The sequence below is a fragment of the Eucalyptus grandis genome, chromosome 1 (genome assembly GCF_016545825.1).
Source record: "Eucalyptus grandis isolate ANBG69807.140 chromosome 1, ASM1654582v1, whole genome shotgun sequence".
Classification (NCBI taxonomy): domain Eukaryota; kingdom Viridiplantae; phylum Streptophyta; class Magnoliopsida; order Myrtales; family Myrtaceae; genus Eucalyptus; species Eucalyptus grandis.
This window is the reverse complement of record NC_052612.1, coordinates 47,676,141-47,685,853: the sequence shown is the minus strand read 5'-3', so window position 1 is coordinate 47,685,853 and position 9,713 is coordinate 47,676,141.

Here is a 9,713-nt window from a genome sequence, read left to right as displayed (position 1 = left end):
GAAGGCGTTGAAGATGAATCAACGACCAGCAATCATGCATACATGATCACAAGTGAGGAAGGCCAATCGAAAGAAATGTCAAACTATGCCAAGACGAAAAGGCTGTCATCGACATTCAAACATCATCGAGTCAACAAAAACAAACTTTGGAGAAGAATAATTTGGTATCGTTTCTAATACTCCCCCTTCTTTGAATTCACTTTTGACATATTCCCCCTATTGACAGGGAGCATCACAACTCAAGAACCAAACTCAATGGTTAGGCAAATCAATATTGGCCAAGCTAGTACATGGAAATGACCCACATCAAATTCACCTGGCTTTGTGTAAAAAGACATGTCATCCAGGAGCTAATTCAGAGAATAATTGACCTAATGAAGCAAGGGACATAGGATTTCGTGTCCCCCTCTCACTTTAGGTTCACCCAATCATCTGCAAACCAGTGAAGGGTAAAGTTGTATCGATTCCGATTATTCGACTCTTGAAAGAGTTCATGACTAACACATTCCCTCTTGTTTGTTGCGGGATCACCTAACTTGTCAAAAGCAAGGATAACGAATCAATGAGAAGCATGTCTTGTTTGTTGCGGGGATTAACCGATTGTCAAAAACAAAGATAACAAATCAATGAGAGGCATGACTCTCCCAAGCAAAATGGCGTCTCAAGTATTGCCAAAGCAAATGACAGAAAATCTTCAGGCCTCAACTCACATTTAATTTTGGCCAAACTAATTGATCTACTTGTACATCTTCTCTTCTGTAGGGGTAAAAGCAGAGATGCCCGATCAGATTCCCAACCCCGACTGATCATTCATGTGTCATATTTCTAATCAATAGGGACAACCATCGATGTCCATTTGCGAATAACCCTTTTGATGTTCAAAATCTAACATATTTGGAAACACCATTATGTTAGCCCCTAAAGTTGTCAATAGGGTCTTTTGCGAGTCAAAACCATTCACTTGTTTTGAAGAGTTCAAACTCCATCATATTCAAAATGTTGCATGTCATTTCCAGATGAATTCTGCATGATGATTTCGTCTGTCTAAGTCACTGATTCCACTGAGGATTATCATAATAGACAGCTAAGTGAAGAATACAAGATTAATTGAGCATGCTGGATGAGGCGTGTTAGAATGATGACAGGCAAGCCATATCCTACACACAGTCCCCCATCTATACACTTGTGAGATGAGTGCAGAAGATTCCATGGCTACATGGTAAAGAGTTCTCTCGCGAATGGTACGATAACCAAAATAGTGAGAGGCATTCCATCGCTCACCCCCATTGAGCCCCATACATTGGTGAAGCTTCTCTCATACCCCCGTCAAGAACAACCCCTACACTGGGCAGATTAGAAGCGAAGCAAAGATCACAAGGTGAGAAGAGAGATAGAAATTTTCTTGCTCGCACTTGCATCAATCTTTGGGTGTCTTTATTGCATATGAACACTCACATTAATTTAAGTGCCCTAGAATGACGAAGAGCAATTCTTTCTCTATGCACTTGTATTCATTGTACAACCCAAGTGAGTCTGTAATTTTACCCTCACATTGAGACAAAACAGAAGTTACTACCATAGCTCGGAGCGCTAGCTGAAGACGAAGACTCAAGAGTCTAACAACAGTGTCGTGATTGAACTTGCCTAGGCTAGTTCCTCTAACGACAAAGAATGAAAAAACGGGGGCATAAAAAAGCAGTGTACCTGGTAAGAGCAAGGTCAATGCCCATAAAAGAAGAACTGGAATAAAAATAGGGGCATGAAAAAAGCAGTGTGCCTGGTAAAAGCAAGGCCAATGCCCCCTAGTAAAAAATGCAGCCAAGAAAATGTTGCTGTTGTGGTCCATAGAACCTCCATTTGACAGTGAGAAGAAAGACTAGTGACAAATGCCAAGGCAATCACCAGCTCTACCTTTTTACACATGAATCAAGTCTACGTTGCATCCCATTGTAAAAGTCTCTTCAGACTATGGGCACTTCAATTAATGTAGGATTTCATATGTCTATAAGCATCGCTCGGAGAAGTACGAACAAGATTACTCTATCTCTTTTCGTAGGGTTCTTGACTTGTAAACCCGGAGATGATCGTGCAACATTTTTGTCCATCGGCTTCAACCTTGATGGTCCCCTTCGATGAGCCACTGACTAAGACTTCATCATAGTTTCAACAAAGACCTCTCACATTGGTAAAGTCGTACCATTTGCGAGAATACTCAGACCCCTACTGACATGATGACAATGAGATACTGTGGTCCTTATGAATCCTGCATCAATAGTCAGGATAGCCTTTTCCATGAGAGTGAGCGGAAAGTCCTTTCAGACTGAAAGTCCCTCATCTGGCATGCTCAAGACATCTACATTCTAAATGAAGGTTGTCTTTCAAAATCTTCTCCAGTGGAAATCAAAAGGCGCATAACTGACAAAATTATCATGCATGAATCTCATTTGAACTCATGAATTTACTGCATATACAATCATGTGTGTATCTTGTGCAAATATCAGACATACTCTCAGAGATCGAGATATTGCCGAGTAAGCATATCCTGTCCCCGTTTGTCTTAAAGTACCTATCACTGTCCAGGTACTCTCTTGTTGACACTCGACCTATTCTAGTTGCCCCCAGAGTATTGATACTTGCAACTGTCCAGGTATCCCTTTATTTTTAGGTACCTCCCACTGTCTAGGTACTCCCTTCTTGACACTCGACCTATTCGAGTTGTCCCTTGAGTTTCGATGCTTACTTTTTGTCTTAGCATCCCATTGTTTTTTAGTACCGGCCACCGTTCGGATACTCCATTTTCTTGACACTCGACCTGTTCGAGTTGTCCCCAGAGTATTGATACTTGTGACTGACCAAGTATCTCTTGGAATACCTACTGCTGTCTAGGTATCCCCATATCGTCAAGTACCCACCGTTGTCCAGGTCCTTTTCATGACACTCAACTTCCCCAAGTTGTCCCCAAATAATAGCAGCTGTTCAAGCATTCCACTACTTTGTGTGCCTGCGCCTACCCAGGTATGCTTTCTTACACTTGGACCAACTAAGTGGTCCCAGGTTGTATCATTAAATACTTGTGTTCATCCAAGTATTCCAGTACTTTGTACACCTGTGGCTGTCAAGGTGTTCCACCCCTTTTAAGTGCCTGCGGCCATTCAGGTAAGCCTTGTGCTATATTCAAGTTTATGTTACCAGGAGGTGAGAAACCTTCATGAATATGCGGGGCACGTCCTCGATATTCCCATTACCAGGAGGTGAGAGACCTTCACGAATATCTCAGGTACGCCCTCGATATTCCCAATTACCAAGAGGTGAGAAACCTTCACGAATATCCCAGGTACGTCCTCAATATTCCCCTTTACCAGGAGGTGAGAGACCTTCATGAATATGCGAGGTACGTCCTCAATATTCTCAATTACCCGGAGGTGAGAGACCTTCATGAATATGCGGGGCATGTCCTCGATATTCCCATTACCAAGAGGTGAGAGACCTTCACGAATATCTCAGGTACGCCCTCGATATTCCCAATTACCAGGAGGTGAGAGACCTTCATGAATATCCTAGGTACGTCCTCGATATTCCCTTTTACCAGGAGGTGAGAGACCTTCATGAATATGCGAGGTACGTCCTCAATATTCCCAATTACCCGGAGGTGAGAGACCTTCATGAATATTTGAGGCACGTCCTCAATATTCCCAATTACTAGGAGGTGAGAGACCTTTATGAATATCCAAGGTACGTCCTCGATATTCCCAACTACCAGGAGGTGAGAGACCTTCACGAATATCTCAGGTACATCCTTGATATTCCCCTTTACCAGGAGGTGAGAGACCTTCATGAATATGCGAGGCACGCCCTCGATATTCCCAATTACCAAGAGGTGAGAGACCTTCACGAATATCTCAGGTACGCCCTCGATATTCCCAATTACCAGGAGGTGGGAGACCTTCACGAATATCCCAGGTACGTCCTCGATATTCCCCTTTACTAGGAGATGAGAGACATTCACAAATATCTCAGGTACGCCCTCGATATTTCCAATTACCAGGAGGTGAGAGACCTTCATGAATATGCGGGGCACGCCCTCGATATTCCCAATTACCAGGAGGTGAGAAACCTTCATGAATATCCTAGGTACACCCTCGATATTTCCCAATTGCCAAGAGGTGGGACACCTTCACAAATATCCAAGGCATGTTCTCAATATTTCCAATTATCAAGTACCCCTTCGATACTTGTGAATGACCAAGTATCCCCCAAGAATTCATACTTGTAATTATCCAAGTACCCCTTCAGTGCCTATGGTCAGCCAAAAGCCCCTTTTTGATGCCGGCAAAGGCCCAAATATCCTTCATATTAGTACTTGTGAATATCCAGGTACTCTTTGATATGCTTGTGAATGTCTAGATATCTTCCAGAATTGATGCCCTGAGAAAGGTCGGCGCATCCTCCCGAGAAAGGTCGGGTTCCAACTGGTGTCTTCGACAGAAGTCAGACGCCCCACAAATCGATGCCCTGAAAAAGGTCGGCGCATCCTCTCGAGAAAGGTCGGGTTCCAACTGGTGTCTTCGACGGAAGTCAGACGCCCCACAAATCGATGCCCTGAGAAAGGTCGATACATCCTCCCGAGAAAGGTCGGGTTCCAACCAATGTCTTTGACAGAAGTCAGACACCCCAACAAAACAGATGCTCTGAGAAAGGTCAGCGCATCTCCCGAGAAAGGTCGGGTACCAACTGGTGTCATCGATACAAATCGGGCACCCACAAATGAGATGCCCCGAGAAAGGTCGGTGCATCTCCCGTCAAGGCGACCGAAGAAAGGTTCGGGTCCTAGACAAATCATGGATTGTTTTAACAGGCGACCGAAGAATGGTTCGGGTCCTGGAAGAGCAGTCTCCCGTAACGGCGACCGAAGAATGGTTCGGGTCCTAGAAGAGCAGTCTCCCATCAAGGCGACCGAAGAAAGGTTCGGGTCCTAGACAAATTATTGATTGTTTTAACAGGCGACCAAAGAATGGTTCGGGTCCTAGACAAATTATTGATTGTTTTAACAGGCGACCGAAGAATGGTTCGGGTCTTAGAGAAGCAACTTCCTGTCACGGCGACCGAAGAATGGTTCGGACAAACCACTGTCCAACGGAAGAATGGTTCAAGAGCAATCTCCCGTCAAGGCGATCGAAGAAAGGTTCGGGTCCTAGACAAATCATTGATTGTTTCAACAGGTGACCGAAGAATGATTCGAGCCCTGGAAAAGCAACCTCCTCATATCACCAGGTAAGATGACGCCTTGATACTTGCCAAAACTCGGGGTTCACACCCTATCTCACTCACTCTCGGTAAGTAACTACAGGTATCTTCTTATCTGTCTTAGTATATGTAAAGTTATATTGCTCTTTAGAATAATAAGTCCCAAATAAAATATAATCTACTATGCATGCATGGATAAAATTGAGGTATCAGTCTGTCTTTGAATGCAACCTTTGCGAGCTCACCTTCAAAGAGGGGCAGCTGTTGACACCTCAATTTTAATTAGGTTAATTTTATTTTATTAAGTTTTTATTTCGGATAAATAAGATAATTAAAAAAAAAAAAAAACAAAACGAAACAAAGCGAAAACAAAATTGGCAGCCCCCTCCTCTTTTTCTCCCTTTCGCCGGCCCAAGCCCAGTTTTCTTTTTTCCTCTCTGCCCGGCCCCTCTCTTCCTTCTTCTTCCTTCTTCTTCTTCCTTGCGCCTTCCTTCTCCGCCTCTCGTACTTCACGCGCGAAGACAACGATGCACACGGGACGGCCTACGGCCGAAGGGAGTAGGCCGACGTCGGCCGGAGAAGATAAGATCGCGAGCGCCATCAATGCCAAGCATGCTTCGCTGGATGAGCTCGGATGGGACGCCGGTTTAGCCGAGGAGAACCGCTCGGCGCGAAGGGGACCGACGGTCGAAGCTCCGTCGACCGGATTTCGTCGCCTATAAATAGAGGAGCACCTCCGTCAACGATCGGCATCGCAAGCTTGGAGATCTTCCCACTGAGAGACTTCGAGGGAGGAATCGACGAGCGAGTGAGAGAGAGCTCGAGTTGTGAGCTCAGCCCACCCTCCACCGAGAGACTTCGGGGAAGGCCGGCGGCGAACAACTTTGAGAGGGTCAAATCCGGCCGGTGGAGGCTCGAATCTGGCCTGAGTGAGAGAAATCAAGGCTGAACGAGGAGAGCCGGAGGAGGGAATGCCAGATCTGTGAAGTCGGAGGCTCTGTGCCTCCGCTGCAACCGCGGCTCTGCTGCTACTGTCCCCCACCCCGACGCCGTGCCGCGACTGACCCGCCAACGCCAGACCAGATCTGGAAATTGAGGAGCTGCTGTCGTTGCCTAGTCTTGCCGTCACCGTCGTTGTTCACCGCGACCTCCACCATCACGAACCGCCCTCCTGCCGTCGCCGTCCCCGTTCGAGAGAAGGTAAAAAGGGCATCATTGTTCATCGTAGCCGTTTTCCGTTGACCTAGTTGTCGTCGCCGTCCGCTGTTGTCACCTCCATCGTGGCCGCCGTAGTCGCCACCGTCGTCGCCGCCGTAGTCGCCGCCGCCAAGCACCTCGGTTCCCCCCCCTTTCGGCGCCACGGATTCGCAAACCCTAGGGTTTGCGATTTCCGGGTTGTCGAATCGGATCCGGGTCTCGGAACCGGGTAGGGTTTCGCGAGATTCCGGGGCGGCGGGAAACCGGGTCGCGAAGTCGGGTCGGACCGGGGTAGGGTTTCGTGGGGAGCCGGGTCGCGGAGCGAACTATCGGGCCGGGTTGTCGGGCCGGGCCGGGTGTCCCCGAACGCCCGGCCACGACACCGTTTCGTTTAATAAAATAAAAATAAAAAAAGAAAAGATGAAAAATCCGAGTAGGGCCCGTTGCGGACCCAACCCGCGGATCCGACCCGGGTCGGTTTTATTTTGATATTTTAATATAAAATAATTCAAATAAATATTTTATTTTCAAAAAAAATCAAAAAGTGTTTTATTTTCAAAAAATATTAAAAAATGTTTTAATTTCCAGAAAATCGAAAAATATTTAAAAATGTCGAAAAATGTTTTATTTTCTAAAAAATCGAGAAAAATCAAAAAAAATAATTTATTTTCCAAAAATATTTTGAAAAATATTAAAAAATATTTTATTTTCCAAAAAATAAAAAAAAATCAAAAAATTCCATATTTTCCAAAAGATGCCAAAAATCCAAAAAAAAAAAAGCCAAAAATTCATGAAAAAGCCAAAAAAATTCAGAAAAAACAAAAAAGACTTGTATTTTTCTAAAAATACCCAAAAAAATCCCAAAAAATCCTTTTTGTGTCCAAAAATTAGAAAAATACTAAAAATGTTTTCCTCCCAAAATGCATGGAAAATCCCTCAAAATCCAAAAGCCTTAGGGTTTAAACAAGATTAGGTACCGAAAGGGCATTAGTGATTAACTAGTGTAATCAAATCCCCGATCCTAATTTCTCTGGTTGCGCAGGAGTGAGTATTTCTCCCAATACTTCACTTGGGTTTCTAATCAACCCACCCCAAATCGATTAGTGGCGACTCCGTTTTAAAATTAATTTACAAGTTAAAAACTCAGACCATTAAGTCGTGAATTGGTGGACTTGGGAGAGTCCGGGCTTAATTAATTTCAGCCGAGCCATTAGCCTCCTTAGGCGCTCGTATCCGATTGCGGGTGCCAAAAAAAGAGAGGTCGCGATAGCCAGCCCCAAGCGAGGGCCAGTGACCCTCACTAGGCTCGAGCAAGAGCACAACGTTGCCCAAATCTAGGCGAGCCTTGCTCAGGCCTTAGCCGAGGCATCACCCAAATTTGGGCGAGCCTCGCCTAGCCAGCAATGGCCTTGCCTGGGCCAACAAGGGCCACCCCCTTCCATTATCTAGGGCTGGCGAGGTCGCCAACCCCCTTTGATGATGGCAACGATAGCAGCGCCTAACCTTATCCTTCTTCTTTTTTTTCCTTTTTTGCATATATTTACATTTTAATCATTGCTAGCCCCCTTTGACGATGGCAATGACAGCAGCGCCTAACCTTATCCTTTTTTTTTCCTTTTTTTCATATATTTACATTTTAATCTCTCATGTATTAAAAAAAATTTAAAATTAAACCTGTGCATGTCGGAATTCCGAACTCGCGTGTCAGAGCTTGTTGATGAGAGTTCACCACGTGTCAGATTTTTCAACATTCATTGATCACGTATTGAAGCATGTTGGAGTATCGAACACAACACGAAGGCTCCTAGAAAGTGTTAATACTTCTTAGGCCACAGGCCCATTCCAGGGGAGTCCAACCAACCTCTTCTTGCACCTAAATTAGCCCCTTCGGGTCTTGCTCATCAACAAATAAAGAAAAAGATTTATTCAATGACCATCCTTTTTTTTTGTTCTTTTTTTTTTTTTTTTATTTTGGAACTAGAAAAAGAACATAAATCCGTTTTATTACATCAGTTAATTTTTCTATTCCTTGAAATAGACTAGTGGTCAGGAAATAAATTCGGAACAAAAATAAAAAGTAAAAAAATCCGCTACTTTGTTTTCGCAAATAGAAATGGTAAAAATTTATTTTTAAATAAAAATTATTTTCGAAAATAGAAATGTTATTAAATGTATCATAATACTTGCCGTAAATTGTCTTTTTTGATCACACCCAACGCAGAAGAACTCTCGGTCCAAGGCATCGACAATCATCGTCGGTCATATAGGCCAACCAGATGGTAAGAGAGAGAGAGAGAGATGGGTGGTTTTTTGGTACTCCCAACTTATATTGGCCCGTCATGAGCCGTCAAAATAATGTGGATCTCCCACGAGTCCCGGAAAATCTACTGGCCCAGTCAAAGTGAGCTAAAATAAGCTTGAAGCACCTAAAAAATTTTCCCAAACAAACAATTACTCCATCTTTGTTGTTATCATAGTCGAAAGAGAACTCTGGAAAAAGCAAGCAGTAACTAATCAAAACAGACTCACCAAATGACTATATTTTGATTTTGGTGTTGAAGAAGCTTTATGCAGAGTGATTCGGCACCACGAGCAAACGTTAGCTGTTCGAATCGCCAACCGAGCATATTTCAACAAAGATTGACCGGGTATAGAATTTGTATCTCTTTCCAACTGCACATCAGAGTCTCAGTTCGCTCTATTCGATTTGGCATCCGGATTTATCACCACTCATCATCCAGGCTGGCACGGTGAAAGCATAGTAATGTGAAGGCAAATATGAAGAAAGATGTGAACTCAATGAACAAAGCTCTCGTGTTAACCAGATCAGCGTGTCTAAGGATAATAGGAGTAGCTATGCTTCTCACAGCCGATTCTCAGGAAAATTATCCAAATAATTCTAAATCTTCTGTACTTTTATCAATTCAGTCCTAAACTTTTCAATTTTATCAATTTAGTCATAAACCTTATCACATTTTGCTAATTCAGTCCTAAAACATTTCACTTCTTGTCAATTAAGTTCATCAAACCAATTTTGGCTGAAAATTATTGGCGCGGACGGACGACGCTAACATGGCACTTTTTAATAATATTTTATTTTTTATGGTTTATCTTCTTCCTTTTTTGTTTTTTTTTTTTTTTTTTTTTTTACTTTTTGGCTTTTTGTGGGGGGTTCGGATTTGGCCAATAAGGATGGACTCAATTGGCAAGAAGTTAAATTGTTTATGACTGAATTGGTAAAATTAAAAAAATTATAATTGAATTAGTAAAAG